Source organism: Stegodyphus dumicola, chromosome 1 (genome assembly GCF_044657685.1).
Source record: "Stegodyphus dumicola isolate Sdum_Otavi_A_Nest chromosome 1, ASM4465768v1".
NCBI classification, from domain to species: Eukaryota; Metazoa; Arthropoda; class Arachnida; order Araneae; family Eresidae; genus Stegodyphus; species Stegodyphus dumicola.
In genome coordinates this window covers 211,824,641-211,845,469 of record NC_140768.1, presented here as the reverse complement: position 1 = coordinate 211,845,469, position 20,829 = coordinate 211,824,641, and the positions used below count along the sequence as shown (strand labels likewise).

Sequence of the window (20,829 nt, the reverse complement as noted above, 5' to 3'; positions counted from 1 at the left end):
AAGCTCACAATTGCAGAACATAAGTCAAAAGTCCTTTTAATTCCGAAAAAAGGAGGATCCTTAGTAAGACGCCCCACCATAAAGATTAACAACCAACGCCTGCAGATAGTGGACCAGTTAAGATATTTAGGGGTCACTTTTGATCATAACATGACCTGGATCCCTCACGTGCAGGATCTCAAACTCCAGACGGCAGCCATAGCCAAACAAATGAAACTCTTTTATGGTCACAAATGGGGGCTTAACCCCCATATTCAAAAGGTATTGTACACGACAGTCATCGAGAAGATAGTGACGTATGCTGCCGCAGTATGGGCCTATCCAATGCAAGGAAGGAAGGTCAGACATCTTAACAGCATACAACGACCTTGGGAATCACACGGGCTTACCGCACCACCTCCACCGATGCCATTAACGTACTTGCTGGTCTCCTTCCCCTGTACATCCGGGCTGAGGAGGAGGCAGCACGCCAACACATTTTGCAACTTAAGAAGGCAGTTACTTTTGACGATGAAACATACTACCCGGATGAGTACGAAACAAACTTCTGCCTTCTTGACGTCCACCCGGCAGAGAAAGGCAAAGGGATACTTATCTCAATTAATCCCACTACAACTCATCACTCAAGGGAAATGACCATCTATACAGACGGGTCTAGATTGGACGAAAGAGTGGGATGCGCCTATGTCGCCACGAAACAAGACAACGCAATCGAGAAATGGAAGGGACAGTTAAGACAACATAACAGTGTCTTTCAAAGCGAAGCAGTGGCAATTGCACAAGCGATTCGCTACCTGCACTCGCACCAGCATAGCCATGTCACCATTAAAACGGACAGCTTATCATCGTTATATGCCATTTGGAATGCAGATCATCCCTCGGAGATTATACAGGGAATACAGAGAGATCTTAGAAGTAACCCCCAGTACCGCACAAAATTAGAGTGGATAAAGGCTCATGTTGGCCACTATGGCAATGGCAATGAACTTGCCGACCAACTCGCCAAAGAGGCAACAACTGACCCGCCTGATGCACCAATTATCATCCCATGGCCGCATTCGTATTTAAAGAAGACACTACGCCTAAGGGCTACTGGCATGTGGCAGAACGAATGGGACCAAAGCACCACAGGGAGAAGGACCCACTACTTCATCGGCTATGTGGACACTAGCCGAAATGTAGCGAACGCACAGTTGATAAGGTTCATTTCCGGGCATGGGCCCTACCCGGAATATTTCTTCAAGCGTGGCATAAGTCACACAAGTCAATGTGCATGCGGCGACTCAGGCTCACCAGAGCACTATCTAACGTCATGCCCATTAACAGAAGGACTGCATATCAATCTCCCTGAAACAAATCGCCAGCCGTTCTGTAAATATATGATAAAACAGCGGCACTTTATTAAAAAGCTGGTACAGTTGATGGACAGACTGTCCGACTTAGATACAGACTTGTGTCAGCCATAGAACAACCCAGCATGTAAAAACAACTTAAGCATTTTAAAAAGGACATGTATTGCAATGTAGGAAAACTGTCATTTAAGTGAATTGTAAGAAACTATAATGTAGACTAGAAACTCACAGTATAAAGACTGCCTGTATTCATACCTGGAAAGTCAGTTGCATTTAACAATGTGCATGTACTGTGTAAATAAATTTCGGCAAATTATACCGTAAGACCATATATAATGAACCGATATATAATGTAGGCATAACGAATGTATGAAAGTGCATATATCTGTAAGCAAAGTAATGTAAGGGAGTGTAATATATGTAAATATTTTTGTGTATCAGTAAGCTATGTATAAGTAAGTTATGCAATTTAAAGTAATGCAATTTAAATGCAGAAATGTCTAATAAAAATGCATGGGTAACATATATGTTTTGTATTATGAATAAGGGATATAGGATGTCTAACGCAAAGCAATGTATGTATTGGAATGTCTATTTCATGTACTGGAAAATTATGCAATAAGTACCCAAATAACATGTAATGTAAGTAACCTGTAAGACTATTATGTTTGTAAATATTTGTATCTAAAAAATTAATCAGAATGTATCTGCATGTATCTATATGCAACTGCAAGTATATGTAACCTAAGGTTAAGCAGTGTAGGTAAAATTAAGTAATATGTGAAGCAGGCGTGCCTGACTATGTATGTATATAAAAATAATGTAACGCAAGGCACATGTAATATTGGCATATGTAACTGTACATGCAAACTGTATTTATATGCAGTCTACAAGTAATGTAGGTATATTTATTGAAATGTACAGCTAAAAACTGTAACTGTACACAAAAGTAATCCAACGCAATGTAAGATTAATGTAATTCAGGTAATGCATATGCATTGTATGCCGGAAATGAGAGACAAAGTCAGTATGTAACTCTGTAAATCACGTTATCCATAGAATATGTTAACCAGCAAACAAGAATGTAATACTAAATATTAACAGCCCTTGTATGGCCATGTAATTGCTCTTTTGAAAGACTCAAGGTTCAACTCTAGATATTGGTGGACGTGGCGCTACACCAATTAACCGAAAAGGAATGGTGCCCACGTCCCCCGTCGCATGTCGCATGTGCCTGGCAGTCACCGACGCTAACCACTATAGCTGTACATATATATGATATAAAGTGAAATAAGTTAGGGCATGCATTTTCTTTTCTTTTTGTAACCTTAAATTTACTAACCCATCTAAACTAGCTTTGAAAGTACAGCGTACAATTAAGACTGGCGAAAATTAATATATCCTAATTTTGTATCCCCAAAAATATTTGCCTTCCATTTTCTCCCAGCTTTCTGCTGTGGGACATCGCAACAGTTCGCGTTATCTCGCATAATCTAGATTCGGAAGTAATACAAATTGAAAGCTGAATTTATGTAGTTCAATACTGATCTGATAACAAACATCATTAATCTTTTTATAGTATTAGGCTAACAATAGAATGTATAAATTTGGTTACTGACAAAATGGTGTATGTGAAATTCTAAATTATTATCAGAAAAAAACTTCTAAATGGATACAGTTCGATAGCTAAAGTTCTGATACAGTAACATTACAGCTAATAGTCCTTTTTTGTACTTACCAGTCATGCATTAATATAGGTAAGCAGAGCATTGCAGCAAAACTGTGATAAGTAAATCTTGCTAAATTAATTGTTATCAGATGCCTAAGAAAATGATAAGCATTTTAAACAAAAAGACTTATATATTTATTTGCAGTTAATTTATTATGAATGTCTTTATTATGAATTATTATTATTATTTATTATGAGCTATTATTTACTATGAATTATTATTATTATTTATTATGAGCTATTATTTATTATGAATTATTATTATTATTATTATTATTTATGAGTTATTATTTATTGTGAATTTCTTAACTTATTTTCTTAACTTAATTTACCTGATTTCAAAACTGAAGTATTTAAAGCAGTAGAACGAATTACATCAAAAACCTAATAAATCTGTATGTTTTGTTGATTTTTATAATAACTACATTGATGGAGCCGCTCCGTAGCATATTTTTTACTTTCTTGAAACTTCAGCATGGGGAAAGTATAGGGTAGATATGAAAAATTTTTCCTGTGGAAGGAAATCTCACTGAATTAAATCTAGAGGAATAATAATAATAAAAAAAAAAAAATTGTAAAATCTGAAAGCTTTCATATTTTATACTACGTCCAAAGGGGCGTTTTGTTTAACGTTTTGTGTGTTACTTTTATTTATTAAATATCGTGGTCTTTGCACCTAAATCAAATAAAATTGAATTTAACAGAATATCACAAAATATTTAAAAACAGCATATCTTTAGAATTTCCGATAGACAGTCTCGCTTTCTGGAAATAATTTTTTTCCCCGTAGTGTTGCCGTAGCTCGCTTTGAAATCATTGAGTTTGTCAATCAAAAATTCGTTAAAGGTTAATAAAATATGAAATAAATAATAAAACAAATTCGAAATTGAAAATTCGGTCTTCCAGGTGCCCATGTTCGGGTGGAGGAGGATTACGTTTTTCATAATTTGATGGCTTTGGGTACCGTTGTTTTTTACAGTCCGAGTACATACATTCATACACATTCATCATTATTTAATTTCTTTAAATTAAATACAGGCCGATAATATTTGGTGGCAACAATTTAAAAAGTGATTCGGCGTTTATAGTGAAACTCCATAAAACGCCGTTTTTAGACTAATAGCCCCCTTCTGGGCTACCACCCCTTTGGGTTAATAACATTCTTTATGTTACAGATGTTTTAACATCCGACAGTGAATAAAATGAATGAAAATAAAATGTCGTATTTCAGTGTAGAATGGAAGAATATTGCCGCTGTTTCTTTGGAGGTGCTACTGAAACACTCGCACTTACGCTGTATTTTAATTGTATTAGGAACTCACCTACTGTATCTCCTTTAAATTTTGATTATTTTGACAGATTTGCTTATACTAACAAGAGAATATTTTCTTTCAAATATTACACAAAATGTTTAATTTACACAAATGAACAAAATGTTCATTATGTTTCATATGTTTGAGGCTATATTTTAATGTAAAGCTTATTTACATTTAATTGTAAGCAGTATTATGCATTAACTTCAATAAATGTAATGATGTTTCCCAAAAATTTGATAGTGATTATGTCATCCAGTGAAAATTTGAAAAACAGAAATTTTTATAAGTATGGGGGTCTGAAAACTGTACAATAAGATTTTCTGAGCAAGAAACGTGAAAAATCAACTGTGGCCCTCAACAGTATTCGAACCACGTATCCTCGAATTGCCAGATGGATGTGCTAATCACATATAACATGATAGCACGTATGGAGAGATGCGACTATTCCTTAACATTCTCCGTCACTTAAAAAGTAACGTGAGAATGAAATGAGACCCACTCGATCAAATCTTGATAGTAAAGATGTGTACTCCATATTTCAGTTTAAAGGCCACTGTAGAGATTAATAGTTTTTTTAGAGCTGAAAAACGTGATATATCCTGTGATTTTGCCGGGATTTGAACCAAGAGCCTTCCAGTTACCAACCGAATGTACCAACCACTTACCGAGACAAATCTATGTTGATTTGTCACATTCTGTGTTGTCTCGGTAAGTGACTGAACTAAAATTAATATGAGTATAGTTCTTTTCAAGGTTAATTCCTAAACATGTTTCAATAGAAATCAGTCATATGTTTTTACTTCCTTGTGCGAAGCGAAGAAACTATTGTAATCGCGAAAAGTTTCAGTTATCATATTTCAAAGAATATATCCATTTTGGCCCCTCTCGAACCCATATGAAATATATTTTTTCGTCTCAACTGTATGTATGGACAGAATGCAGTACTCTTTTTGTCTAAAATGGGTTGCAAAATGGATTTAAAATAGATTCAGGAGAGATTATTTCTTTCGTGACGTCAGTACGTCCGTATGTAACTCTCATAACTCAAAAACAAGAGGCCGTACAGCGTTGAAATTTTGTATGGTACTGCTATAACATGTTGTTTGTTGTACACCTCCGGTTTTCTTTGCAATCGGCCGCATCAAAGGTATATATATATTACCTCTCTGTTAACTGACTTGGTGAGTTCATGTTTTTATTCTCATATGTGGGTAATCGTGCTTTTTTTTTTAAAGAACGATTGAATTGTGTTGTTATTATGTTCCGGTAAAAGTTTTTATGCCTTCAGTTAATCTGCATGCAATGGTTGTAGAATTATAAAAAAGTTTAAATGGCGCTTAAGTCTAACGAAGCCGCCATTTGCTTAAATCTGAAACTCTTAGTAGCATAATGAACTAATTCATTTTGTGTATTAACTTCAGTGTCTTTTTGCCCAATGTGACTAAAAGTTAACTTACAATTTTGTGCACCGAAAATTTTGTCTTTCTGCTTGCTAGCCGAATTACTTGTTTTAGCGTAGGAACTTAATTCTGATTATAATTTTTTTAAACAAAATTATTTAAACTATATTTGGTGTTTTAGGTTTTTCTGTGTTTACAATTTTTAATGAATACGTTTTGAGTTTTTACGTATTTTTGCCTTGTCGCGAAATGAGAACTGAATCTTTTGAATTAGAAATGTATCTATTGAAATTTGAGGACACAAGTTTAAATGAAGTGCATCAAAGAAAAAATAATGCAAGCTTTCGTACAAGTAAATCGTGTAGTGTCCACATCAGATATTTTTAATTGAACACTAAGCAATCTTTCTACTTAAGAAAACCTACAATATTTTTATTGTTAAAAATGAGAAAGAGGGAATTAAAAAAGAAATTACTGGCAGTTTGTTTTTGATTTATAAACATATACAACTTTTAGGGTGGACCAAAAAATAAAAAGATATTTTGCATTTACCTATTTTTATCAGAAAAGCTTTCAAATAAATGAGATCATATTAATCTTCTTTTCTGCATATAGTTTATCTGAGGGCAATGACATAGTATAAAAGGGAATAAGTACAGAAGATTTTAAGCTCTAATGCTTTAGCCATACACTCAGCAACAAACAGTCATATTCCGTGCAATAACGTTACTGCTGCTCTTAGTGCTCAACTTCCCGTCAAATTCACAAATTCGAATATCACTTTTAACGTTTTCAAACGATGAGCAAGTTCCACTGCATCGCTTATGCTCAACGTTACTTCTTCCTATAAAAATATTGAAGAACAAGAAAGGAAAAATCGCTCCAAGCAATTGTAGTACTGTAATTGTACGTTTCACAAAAGAGTTCTAGGTATTAAAAAGTTGTTTCCTATTTTAAAGAGGAAAAAAAATTCTGAAGACTTTCCTTTTTTTATAGCTTGTGACAGCGAATTTATATCCTTCGCTCCGCCAACAACCCGTGAAAGCACGCGAAATAACCCATTCGATCGTAGTGACATGTGATTGCTCAATTTAATATTTTAGAATCGTCTTTCCCCTGGGAAACACTATGATCTTTCATAAAAGATCTTTTTATTTTTACTTCTGATTTTTTTAATGATTACAAGTCAGCGGCATGCATTTTGTGAATTGTTAATCACGCTAAGCTCTGCATGCCGTCGCAAGTTTACTAAGGTAATCTGATGGGATGTTACTCCTGGGTTGCATGGCTTGGACTGGCGTATTATGATGAAGTTCAACAGATTATTTCTTAAATATTCGTGAACTGATATCATCTAATAAGAGTAATACATTTTTTAGCTGTATTTTAAAAACGGACGACGTATGATTACAGAAGTTGTTCGGGCATTTTTTAGACGATTTTAATTGTATTTACAGAATTATTGTACTTAAAACTGTGTTTTAAATCTCCTGTTTGATAACCTTTATTCTTCACTATTTTTCCTAACTGTACGTCCTAAGATAATAATGCCTTTATATTTAGGAAGTATTGCAATCGCGACAACTTTCGGGTATCATATTTCAACCAAAATATCCATTTTGACCGCTATTAAATGCAATTTAACGATGTTTTTGTGTCACATGTGTACGTAAGGACAGAATAAAGGACGATTTTTCCAAAAACGGATTGCAAAAAGGATAAAGAGGAGACTTTTTTCGTGATGTCTGTGAGTACGTACGTATGTATCTTGCATAACTCAAAAAATTTGAAATTTTGTATGTAGGACTGCTATAACATGCAGTTGTGCACCTCCCTGTTTGGTTGCAATCGACAGCACCAAAAGTGTATACATATATATACATACGCACTCTGTAACTCGGCTTCGACTCTGTAACTCTGTAGCTCAGTTTCTTATTCTTATATGTTGTTAAACTGTGCATTTTTTGCTTTAAAAATGATTGAATTATGCTCTTCTTATCTTCTGATTAAGGTTTTCACGCCTTTAGTTAATCTGCATGTAATAGTTGTAAAACTATTAACAATTTAAAAGTTGTTTATGTGCGGCTAAGACTAATTTTTTAAAGCAGCAGCCATATTTGTTTACATTTGACACTTAGCAGGACAGTGAATTCAGTTTCTGCACATTTGGCCGAGTGAGACCAAAAGTAAACTTTCAGATTCGCGCTCCGAAAAATCTTGCCCGCTGGCCGAATTGCTTGTTTTTGCGTAGAAACTCTAACTTTGATTGTAAAAATTGTTTTTAAATTGTTTTAGCTGTGTTTGGTGTTTTATATTTTTCTTTATTTTTCAATTTTTAGTAAAGATATTTTGAGGCTTTACGTATTTTTGCCTGGTCGCGAAATGAGAACTGAATCAATTGAATGAAAAATATATCTCTAATGAAATTCAAGAAAATAAGTTTAAATGAAAAGCAGCAAATTTCTTTTTACATTCTTTGAACCATATTTTAAGATTTTTTTCTACTTTTTGGTGATGATAAATGCATCTTTTTCATTGCAGTTATTTAAATACATCCAAGATTTATTCATTTGCAACAGCTTTCCATTTCTATCCAGATAAGTGTTTCACATAAGGAATTCTGCAGCGCGTTCTGCCTTCGGCGATATGTCGTGGAGAAAGACGATGGACATTATGTTTTATCGCTTTTGTAAGATTCAAATAAGTACTAATAACTTCGTTTACAGTTGAAATTGAGCATTTTAATGATTTTGCAATTGTTCTTTGATTTGGCGGAATTTCGTTTAAAATTAAAGCTTTTACCTCTGCTACAATGTTGGATATGTATTTAGAACAGTTTTCTCACTTGAAGTCGAACTGACGTTTGTTTCCTTCTCTCTGATGATATTACCTGTCATATAGCTGTACATACAGAAAAGGCATGGCTTTTACAGCGTTTTTCGTTGACTAGATACGAAAGATTTTCTTCAAAAAAAGCACAAACATAGCCTTCCAGCCATTGCTTATTTAAAAGCGCCATTTTGCATGAAAACAAAACTGTTAAGTAGGAAACGATAATTTGTATTTTCAAAAATATAGTTGCAGTTAAAACAATAATTTACAAGCAGGCGATTTTCTTATAGCAAAGCAAAATCGCGTAAAAATTTGTGAACAGTCTGTATATTTATTTAGTCTTCAGAAACATAAGGAATGATACTGTAATTATAGTCCAAGGCATTAGATGAATGGGCTTCGAAACTTTAAAATGAAGGTGTATTAGAACTGAAAATTCATATTATTCGGCTCACAAAATGTATACTCTTGTTCCAGTCCGTAGCAGTGAGATTCACTACGTCAAAATCTATTTTCTTCCAGAATGTCTTCAGGTTTTATATTCTTCAGTAACGAATTCTCCACAGTTATCTAAAAATAAGAATATTATGGTGGTTTAATTACTAAGCAGACATCCAAATTATCCAGAAATTTTAATACTAAATTTTTACTATAACTGTTATTTTCCAGCACTAAAATTATCGTTTATAAAGCGCAAGTACCATTGTTTTCAATGAAAAGTTTCAAACAATTATCTTACTTTTTTGTATACATAAATTGAAAAAAAACTATTAAAATGAGATTCTAACAGAACTTGGCGAATTTGATGAAAGATTTATATAAATGATTTAAAGAATATATGGAGCATCCATATTTACTACATCTCCCGGGGCACATGATCTAAGGTGATAAATAACAGTTGTAATCGTCTTCAGGATTAAGCAAGCCGATAAGCATCTTTCTTAAGTGGACCGGCTGTCCTGCCGGGAGAGAAGAGTAATCTAGATTACGAATGATTTTATTCAATTAAGTCATTGGAAGGAAATGATAAATAATTTACGAGTATATTTGCTGCTAATAATTTTTTACTATAATTTTGGTCAATCAGCAAGAAATAAAAACAAAGTTACACACATCAATTCGTTATAAGAAATGTGAGAATAATAACCGAAATTATTTGCAATTTGTTACTTCGAATAACTAACTGTCTTGTGCTTACAAGTCAGGGAAAAATTACGTAACAATAAGCTTGATAAAAATGAAAGCTGCCATTTTTAGTACTGTTACGAATTTTTCATATACATGTAAGTAATTTTAATGAAATCATACGTAAGTTGTGGTATATCTTATATAACGTTGCATGAAAGGCCTCAAAAATGCGAAAGCATTGCCAGAAAAGCATTTTACAGAGGCAAATCCATTTAAAGATCCGATCCCTATATCTAACTGGTTCGATTCCAATTTAACTGTAACTTAAGTGTGTATACCTCTCAGCAATTTCGAGAAGTGAAAGCTACTAGAAATTTCTCGGCGGCTGGGGGAAAACTTTTAAGACCTGGAAGAGCTTAATTTAGAGTTCAGTTTCTTACTTTAATTTAGGGTTCAGAGTTCAGCTGAGAGTACTGAAACATCACTATGCGAGCTTTACGCATTTGGGGCTTTTAATATTATCTTGTGTTTAACCTTTTTAGTAGTTTGGAGTGATGACTACTGATTGTACTTTGTGATACTGAATAGAGCTATGCGAGTACTTCTGTGAAAAGTTCCACAGCTGTAAAGTGTTTCTTTTAGGAAAATAAATTTCGTCAAGCTATCATCGGTTCTCTGTGCATTCAATTTATTATGTTTGGTTTGGTTTATGTGATAATGGCAAAGCCTCGAGGGCTATCTGCCTAAAAGGAGGGATGCCTTTGTGGAGGACTTTCTAAGAAAAACTGGCTCGTATACAAGTTACACATGGGGAAAGCCACGAAAACGCCCATGCAGCCAGCCCGCTCGCCGGATTGGAACCTCGGATTGAATTACCAGTGTTCAGCGACTTCACCGCTCGGCTGCTGGTGGGCCAGTCTGTTACGAACCCTTACGCACATCATAGTACCATCGGAAACAAGCATGAGTTTATAGTAATTTACAAATACTTTGACTATCAGCATTTGTACTCAATTGGTGGAGCATTCTATTGTAGCTAGCCAAAAAAACTTTATAAACTATTAAAATTTGTAGCGGAATTTATAAAGTTACTTCGGAAGACCTGTGGGTATTTAAGAGACCCTGTTAAGAATTTGACTGTGCAGAATGAAGATTTTAGCAATGTTTTATGCATTGTGATCCTGAGTTTACAGAGAATATTTACTCTAAAAGTCAGTGGTGACTTGAATATAAGAAGAGGTTTTGATACAGTATACTGAACAATATCAGTTGGGTACATTAATGTACATCATATGTGCTGTTCACGTTTTTTCAGAATTCCTGCGTAAAATTTGCTTCTCACATTAATTTAAAAATACAAATACATTTACAAATACAATGTAGAGACATTAGGTATTTTTTTGAAATTAGGAAAGATGAAAAGTGACCAACGCCCTCGCCGGGAATCGAACCACGGGCCTCTGGAATACGCGCCCAGCGTGCTGACCACTACACTACGAAGTCATGCTAAGAAGGAGGGAGAAATAACTTATATATTTCCCTTTTAAAGGTCGACTGGAGTTTTAGGGGACCCATTCGCCAAATCCTGGGTGGGGAGAATCATCATCCACCACCCTTTTCGTTCGGGCGCCACTGTAGAGATATTAGGTATTTTTCGGAAGCAGAAAACTTGAAAAATGAGCAACGCCCTCGCCGGGAATCAAACCACAGACCTTTGGAATACGCGTCTAGCGTACTGACCACTACACTACGAAGTCATGCTAAGAAGGAGGGAGAAATAACTTATATATTCCCCTTTTAAAGGTCGACTGGAGTTTTAGGGGACACATTCGCCAAATCCTGGGTGGGGAGAATCATCATCCACCACCCTTTTCGTCCGGGCGCCACTGCAGAGATATTATCTGTAGAGATATTATTACTGTAGAGATATTATTATGTAGATATTTTTCGGAAGCAGAAAACTTGAAAAATGAGCAACGCCCTCGCCGGGAATCAAAACACTGCCCTTTCGAATACGCGTCTAGCGTGCTGACCACTACACTACGATGGCATCCTAAGAAGGCGGGAGAAATACCTTAAAACAATAATCAAAAGCCATTCCATTATAAAAAAGAATTTCTAAAAATTTTATTTCATTTGCAAATAGCATTCTGCCGTTTAAATAAAGAGCGCATTCTCTCAAAATTCATTAATATAATTCAATCATTTGCCATCCTTTAGATTCACTGCATGAAATTTGCATATTTATACTACGAGATACGATTTTTTTATACATTCGATAAGATATTCTTACGGATTTTTGATCAGATGTAGGAAATATTAGAAAATACATAAATTTTTCGAGTTTTGCCCGTAACGTTTACGTATACATGAAATTATTCGTAGATAAAATAAATTTTATTTTTTATAACAGTTTAACTTTGCGAGTATATGCATTCTTAAAAAGAAAATAAAATAATAAATTGTATTAAAAGTTTTGTTAAAAATGTATTTAAGAAATAAAATGATTTGTAAAATTTTATTGCAGTTCCTGCTAAAGAATGCTGAATAATCTTTCCAAGTTTCTTTATAAATATAAATGGCAGCTGTAACGAAACCGAAAGAATTTCATTTGAGGTCTACGACGGGTAACTAACTAAACGGTAAGATGAAATATTAAAATTTTATAAATAAATGTTGCTTTTAAGAAAACCTATTTATTTCATTCATTTATCATGTAACTAATGTAATTTTGTTTAGTGATGTACTGTGATTGTACTGCAAGAAAATTGGAAAGCTGTTGATGCAGCACAGCACATAATTTATGGAATGACCTAGCTTAGTACATTAAAGATGTTAGCAATGGTGCCGATTTAATATTTTTTATTCTTAAGAAGCACATTTTTAAGCTAAGTTACACAGTTCTATAAGCGTGATCTGTGCGCCTGTTTTTCATCACATTTATGCTGTTTTATATCTCATTATAATTCATTTCAATGGAATAAAGAAGTATAGTAACAAAGAGAAAGCAGGTTGGCAGGATAAAAGTTAGAGAAAGAGAAAAATGATATACCCAAAAATGAAATCCTCATTCAGAATGATTTAGTTTCGCTTTGTTTTAATTGATTAGTTTTAAGTTTCGGTTCTCAAATCTGAAATTATTATTGGCTGAAGCTTTTTATAAGAAGATAAGTGTCTACATCATTAGCGTTATGCAAGGATCATACAAGAAGGAATAATTTCGAAATGACCAATTTAAAGCGCTTTATTACACACAGTTAATATATTTAGGACCGAAAAGCGAAATATTCAAATTAAGGAACAACTAAGAGTTAAAGTTATAATTCTGGTTAATTATCTTTCATTATAAGGTATTTTTCCCGCCTTCTTAGCATGCGTTCGTGGTGTAGTGGTCAGCACGCTCGACGCGAATTCGAGAGTCGTGGTTCGAGTTCCTGCGAGGGCACTGCTCATTTTTCTTCTTTCCTGCTTCAAAATAATCTAATGTTTCTACAGTTGTGCCCGAACTAAAAGGTGGTGGATAATGATTCTTCACCACGAGGATTTGGCGATTGGGTCCTCTAATCCCCAGTCGCTCTTTAAAAGGGGGAGTATATAAGGTATTTATCCCGCCTTCTTAGCATGTCTTCGTGGTGTAGTGGTCAGCACGCTCGACGCGTATTCGAGAGGTCCGTGTTTCGAGCCATGGGTCCGTGATTCGAGGGCATTGCTCATTTTTCACCTCTTCTGCTTTCGAAATAACCTAATGTCTCTACAACTTGTTAGAACTCAAGTTTACATATTGTTTTAATCTTACATATTGCCCACTGCTGTTTCACTGCAGACGTTCGTATTCTTTTAATTCAAAACATGATAGTTTAAATGTTTATGCATGTGAATTTGATTCATTGAGAAACATACACAAAATAAAATACATTGAATCTTAGCCATTTGAATTATAACTTTGATTATAATATATACTACATGCCCAGCATGCCCGAGAAATCTGCTCAATTGCTTTGCGTATTGCATGAAGATGGAGAATTATCAGATAACTACTTAGGACTGTCTGGCTTAAGAATATCTTGCTAGGTGTCACATAAGTTCATTTAGGATTGTCAGATTTAAAACATTATCCCTAATGTAACTAATTAAAAAAATGTTAAGCTTATAGCGTGTTAAAAAACAGCTAGCAATTAATACATGAAGTACAGCAATAATAAGTACAACCTCTGTCTTGGAATTAACTCCCAAAAATTTTAGGATATACTGTTGTAATAAGAAATCTAATTTTTTATACCGTAAATAATAATGATAGAACTATATCCAAGTTTTATCCTTTTAAAAGATAACGTTAATTTATGCTAAATTATTCAGCTGAAAGAACGTTATTCCACAGTACGTCTATTAAAACATAGAATACTTTAATGATTTAAGGAACTATATACAAACATATTATTGTTTGATCTAAAGGAAAATATTTTTGTCTTTTCGAAAAATTCCAGTGCTATTTTCAATCAATAGGAAATAATGGAAAACTGATCAGATTAGTTATGAATGACATATCGTGCTATAACTTGCGCAAAGTTGTCAGGGAAAACGATGACGTACAATAGATTATTCCAGCCTCCTTTCTTACTAAGTACTACTTCCCATTTTGTATCAATCAACGTGCACGAAAGTGTCAGTATTAACGAGGTATCAAAGCAGGTAGCGTGCAATACTTCTTTATCGGAATTGCGTAACATTTTACCACACGCCTGGTAAAATCTAAGTGATTACATGAAATTCCAAGAAACAATTAATTTTGCATTGCCTCAAAAAAGAAAGTCAAGGTAGGTAGGCGTGTTATGCTCGTTTTAACAAGGTCATAGACTATAGCAATATTAGACAGTTGTCATTACAGATGTGAAACCCATTTTTTATATACCTGAATATTCTTTTATGATGTGACAATGTGTAGGGTTGCCATATGTCCCAGGTTTAGATGAGACATTAACCGTATCGAAATAATAATTAATTTGTTCTAGTTTCGCCTTCTCGAAAGAAAATTTATGAAATGAAATTGGGCACGAATCAGTTCTTAGTTCTTAATTAAAACTGGAGCCGTCCAGACGGTCTAGTGGTTAGGAGAGCCTACTGCGGTACCAAAGGGCCCGGGTGTCTGTCCGTTTGATTTTTAGTTGGAAAAACTGTTTTCTTCTTTATGTTTAGTGTTGCTAGAAATTACCTGAATGCGCATGAAAAATTATACAATGTTGAAGAATATTCTCATGAAATATACCGAAAGTTTCAGGTATATTTCCTTCAGTGGCTGAACAAAAACCTTAAATATGCTAACCTTTCAACCTTAAATATGTTAAGGACGTTCAAGGAATATTCTTCGAAGACCATCAAATATTTTCCAGGGGATATACCTGGACTGTTTCAAATTAAAGTTTAGCGACAAAAATTAGTCGCCAAAATCATTGCCATCTTGGTGATATTTCGCCAATTTAACGAGATAACCATTTATCTCATTGTACTTCCCTTGTAGTCTTATTTTTCCGGCTCTCTTCAGACTTTTCATATTGCATTGTACAAGAGATGCTAAAATTTCACCCATTATTTCACCAAAACTATCCACATATATATGATTCATGACAATATATTTCTGGAATAATATATTTTTTATACCTTACTTATACAAATAATATATCTTTTATTTTTCAAAATATGAGCAGGAAGTGAAATTGAACTTCTCTTCACTACAAAAGAATTTCACGAGGAACAAATTAAAAAAAAATCAGTATTTAAAAATATTATAATTTAGTTTACTGTTCATAATAAAATGTGAAGTTTATATATTCCATAATTGAGCAAAAAAAGAAAAAGAATTCCGTGAAATATTTTTTTTAATTCATAGTAAATTATGAAAAGGTTATCAAATTTGATTATACTGAAACAGTTAAGTATATATTTTACAAATGCTTGATATGTCAATCTTCGCTAAAACTGTAAATATCCATGGGATGAATTGTTTTGTCCCTCTTGCTTGCCTGCATATCCAGATCGACCAGAGTCACAGTATCGATGATACTAAATTTTAAAGATAAGTAGTTATTGCAGGCTTATTACCCCTTCCCTCCACACAAAATAACTCATTACATGACTCAGATGAATTAAAGACATGCTCGGCTACGGCATTAATGAGATAGTCTTAGCCCTATAAATCCTATCTGTCGTATTTGCAAATTCATATTGACATATTCTCGCAATGGTGTCCATTATTGTGCAAATTTTAAGTGAGATGCTCTTGGAAATGGTCTTGATAATAGTATTTATGGTAGTGAGACAGACTAATATTGGTGGAAGGGGTAATCATCTGTGTTTGCATTCAATGTGGAATCAGCCAGCTTTTAATATGCCCAAGCAGATCCTCCCTATAACGTATAGTTGCATGGAGTGCAAGAAAAAGTGAACCCACTGAACATTTGTAAATTCCTAGGAAAAACTTCATGGTTTATTTCTATTTCCGTGCAATAAAATTTGATATCGATTGGTTTGGTTTACTTGATTATGGCAAAAAACTCGAGGGCTATCTGCTTAATGAGGGAACCCTTCGAGGAGGACTTTCTAAAGGAAACTGAGTCGTATATGCGTTACGCATGGTGAAATATCACGAAAACGCCTATGCAACCAGCACGCTTGCCGATTTCGAGCTCCAGCTCGAACTACCAGTGTTCAGTGACTATCGCTCAGCCGCCTGCCGGCTTCTTTGATATCGAATAAGTATGAATTATCATGAATGATACTTATTCTAAATTGTTTAAATGCTTCATGGACTTATGAATATCTCTGTACATTATATAAAACATTTTGTAATGTAAGTCCGCTTAGTGTATCGATCACGGCAGGCTTTTGAATCGATCATGAGATATACTTTTATCGCATTATTATTTATATTTTCTCACATGCTATGAAACGGGGAATGTCATTCGCAGACAAAACGGGGCTGCCAGTCGGGAAAGTTTAAAAAACCCATGCTTTTATATATATTTAAAAACCGTTCTATGAAAGCATGCAATATTTTTTTCAGAAAATAAAACCGTCTGCATTAATTACATTACGTAAAAAAGTGTAAATTAAATTTACAGGCAATCTTGTTAAGATATTTCTTTTTCTTCAGTTATTATGAATAAAATATTTAATAACAAAACTCAACGATATTTTTTGGATAGTTTTAAGCCATATTTTGCGGATTTTTTTAGTCCAAATGGGCATTGTCTCTGAAAGACTTATTGTTTTCGTTTTGCGATTTTGCGTTGAATCACTATAAATGTCCATTTCACTTTTCAAACTGTTGCCACCAAATGTTAGAGTTCTGCATTATATTTGAAGAAATTAAATAAGGAAAAATCTGCATAAACGTATGTTTATTTCTCGCATTGTGATAAAACAACGGTACATTAGAGCCATTGAATTTTGAATGACGTAATCCTACTGCGAATATAGGCATGGGGAAGCCCAAATTTGAAATTTGGAATTTGTTTTATGATCGATTTCATATTTTGTAAATTTAACGAATTTCTGAGGAACAAACTCAACGATTTGAAAGCGAGCAATGGCAACAATCTACGGGAAAAAAAAACCTTTTTGTCTCCAGCTCGCGGAACTGTGTATCGGAAATTCTAAAGATATGCTCATTTAAAAATTATTTTGCGACAGAGCTATTGAACTGAAATTTATGGTTTAAGTGCGAAGAACATAATATTTAATAAATAAAGGTAACACACAAAACCTTAAAAAAACGCCCCTTTGGACGTCATTTAAAATCTGAAACCTTTCAGATTTTTGTTTTGATTTTATTATTTAATATTTGATTTTATTATTTTATTTTTTGATTTTATTATTTTATTTTTTGATTTTATTATTTTATTTCTGTCTCTTCTTTTTCTGACCATTTCTGCGCTTTAGAACCTGAAAAATAAGCTTTCTAATTTCCAAGTATTCTTTTACGATTTTAATGAAGTGTATTTGAATAGAAAAGCCTCCCAGAGAGGAAAGTGGTTAGTGACTCTGATTACAGTCCCTAAGGGCCATGAGTGTAACGTGTCCGTCCCTTCAAAGGAGGTAACGGTGGACCACCTATAGGTTCCTCCATAAAAGAAACCACGGTTCCGGCCTTAGCAGTGGCCAACGCTTCTAAGCGGCAAAAGCCGCCATTGGGGGGGGCGAATTAAAAATATAAATATTTCAATATAATGTAAGCTTCCATAACACATTTGAAATATAGTGAGTCAGTAAGGTAGCATTCCAAAAACAGAGATAAATCCCCATACGCTAAGGTAAGTATCCTATATGCCAAGGTATACCCTGAAAGGTACATACCCTTGTTGAGACATTAGGTTTTTTTGGAAGTAGGGGAATTGAAAAATTAACAACCGCCTTCGCCGGGAATCGAACCACCGACCTCTGGAATACCGGCCCACCGTGCAGAACCACTACACCACGAAGGCACGCTAGGAAGGCAGGCGAAATACCTTATACCCTTCTCATTGATAAAACCAACTGAACTTTTATAAACTATTTCATATATGGAACTTGTGTGACCTCAGTGATTGTTCATGAAGGTCAAATGTCATGGCGCATCTCTTTCTCTGAAATCACTGGAATAAATAAATAAGTTTAAATGCAGCGTATAGAATAAATAACAATAGAAGTATATAACCTGTTGGCTTATTATTTATGGATCGTCTATCGAAATGAAGAGCAAAAATTCCGTCATTGGTGAGAATGTCACCTTTGATGGACATGCTGATATCTAACGTTCTAAGATCTGGAGAGAGGAAAGGACGCAATGAGTTACGATAACTGTTACCAGCGGACCATGCTCAGCACTGTTGCATAATGTACAGTCTGTTCAATTCATCTCTGGTGCTTTGTTTTTACAACCGGATTTTTATGGCGGCGGTTGTGGTGATTATATCTTATTGATACCGGAAATCCAAAGAAATGTGGCCTGCAGATGCGAACGACATTGAGTGTAATAAAAAGAAAGATGATTTTAGTTAGCGAACACGTTTTATTCTGTGGCCTTGCAGTCATAAAAGTAGCAAATGTGACATAACTTTGGGGTTAAAACAATATTGTTCAACTTGGGAGCTCATTTAGGGTTTTATTGGATCTGTTACAGCCTTCTGCTAGAATCCCAGATGAGGTATGTGTTATTAAAGTTTGTTACTTTTTTACTGAACTAATTGTAATTGTTACCGAAGTTTAAATTTGGCAAAACTCTTCTTATAAAATCCATTTCGTCTACTATTTTGCACTCTACAACATATCACCCCTATTTATGACTTGAATCTTTTTATTTTAACTTATATAGATTTTTGTTTAAAGAGCTATTGGAAGCATTCATTTGATCAGCGCTACTGTTGTTATTGATACCACCATATATTTTGTCATTTATAAATCTAATTTAAAGACGATGTAGTTTCTCTACTAAAATGAATTTTTAATCTCTAATTTGCCCCTCCAGTGAAGCAGGAAATTTTAAAGTCCTCAGTTTTTTCATGAAACATTTATTATCAGATTTTTTTAGAGTAAAGTATGCCATTTTACTTTCTAAAAGTAATTCCGCTCAAATGAGAGTCATTTCTGTGTAAATATTCTTCTAAACTTGACCGAAACTTTTGTGTTGAATCAGTGCGATTTCCTGTCTGATATTTGTTTTTAATTCCGATATGGTTTACGGTCTATCAATGTATACCTTGGTGTGCAGAAATTCCTAAAGAAAAATGTCGGATGTGGACAAATCTGGGAATCCTGCAGGCTACGAGCTATCGCCTTGTTTGGATATGAGCCCGTCCAGGAAGGGTTCTTTTAGAGCAGCCATGGACATATATAAACAGTATGGCTTGTGGCCCCATCCTAGTGAAAAAAAAAAGGATTTCCGGAAACCTAGGGAGCTGTTGCATCAAAAATGTTTTGATCATGCGTGTGTAACGGTCTGCATAAACAAATGCAAAGTTTCCTCAATCGTCTCGGAAAAATATGGCCCAATAATGCCAGATGGCCCACCAGCGGCCGAGCAGTAAAGTCCCTGGACACTGGTAGTGGTCCGAGGTTCGAATTCCGCGAACGAGCTGGTTGCATGGGTGTTTCCGTGGTTTTCCCCATGTGTAACGTGTTAATACGAGTGAGGTTTCCTTAGAACGCCCTCCACGAAGGCATTCCTCCCTTCCGTGTAGTGCCTTAGGGCGGAATGCGTAAATAGTAATAATAATGATAATAATGCCAGATGACGAAAGTGTGCACCACAGTGTAACTTTCTGATGGCTTTCATGCAACTCACTTAAGTTTTTGTCGCAAAGTCCCCATTTTATAAAACTTTTTTACACAGCATTCCCAAAAAGAAGTATTGTTACATGAAGCAATTAACTAGTAGAAAAAATATATGCTTTATTCCAAGAATTAGTATTCTGGTGACATCATTTTGTCAATAACACAATTATGTTTATTAAAATTACATTCATAATTGATCCAATTTGTGGCACATTAGTGCTACATTATGGGCAGTAATTTTTTAATCATTGATGGACACAGTAAAAATTCTCATTTTTTTAAAATTCTTCAGACATTTCTTGAAGCTTATTACTTTCTTTCAACAAAGTCTTTTTTTCCTATTTATGAGTTTTTAATGTGAAGCTTAGCATTTCTGAAAATAATTTTCGAGTTTTTATCTACTTTAAGCCTAAGAATTTCTGTACAGAAAATAACATTCCTGTTGTTTTATAATATTTATGTCTACCTATATGCTTTTATGACTCGGATAGTATTGAGATAAGTTCAAACAGACGGGTTCCTGTGCCGCTGTGTCCAGCTTCGAATCCCAAATGAGACATGTATTGCATTAAATCGAGATGAACGTATACTCGAGAGATTTGATGGTAGGGAGAGAGGGAAACGAGACCCATGGATTCCATTCCCCGGACGATCTTTCTTCCGAATAGAGATGCAGCTTAGGCAGATAACATTCAAGGGCTTCACCTAAATTAAATAATCCGAAAAAGAATGCTTTTAAAAGTGAATTTTGAGCTTCAGAGCTTTGT

The 20,829-nt window shown here is 34.5% G+C and overlaps 1 protein-coding gene across 6 annotated transcripts in view; it reads left to right on the top strand.

Annotated features, from left to right (window-relative positions):
- LOC118190737 (uncharacterized) overlaps positions 1-20,829 on the top strand; it is a 272,297-nt gene that overhangs the window by 153,257 nt on the left and 98,211 nt on the right. For 5 of the 6 annotated variants that reach the window (XM_085825160.1, XM_035361502.2, XM_085825162.1 and 2 more), the window contains one exon: positions 12,285-12,399. The exons of the other annotated variant lie outside the window; for it this stretch is intronic. The gene's annotated coding sequence lies outside the window, so the exon portion shown is untranslated. The remainder of the gene's footprint in view (positions 1-12,284; positions 12,400-20,829) is intronic. 6 annotated transcript variants of the gene reach the window in all.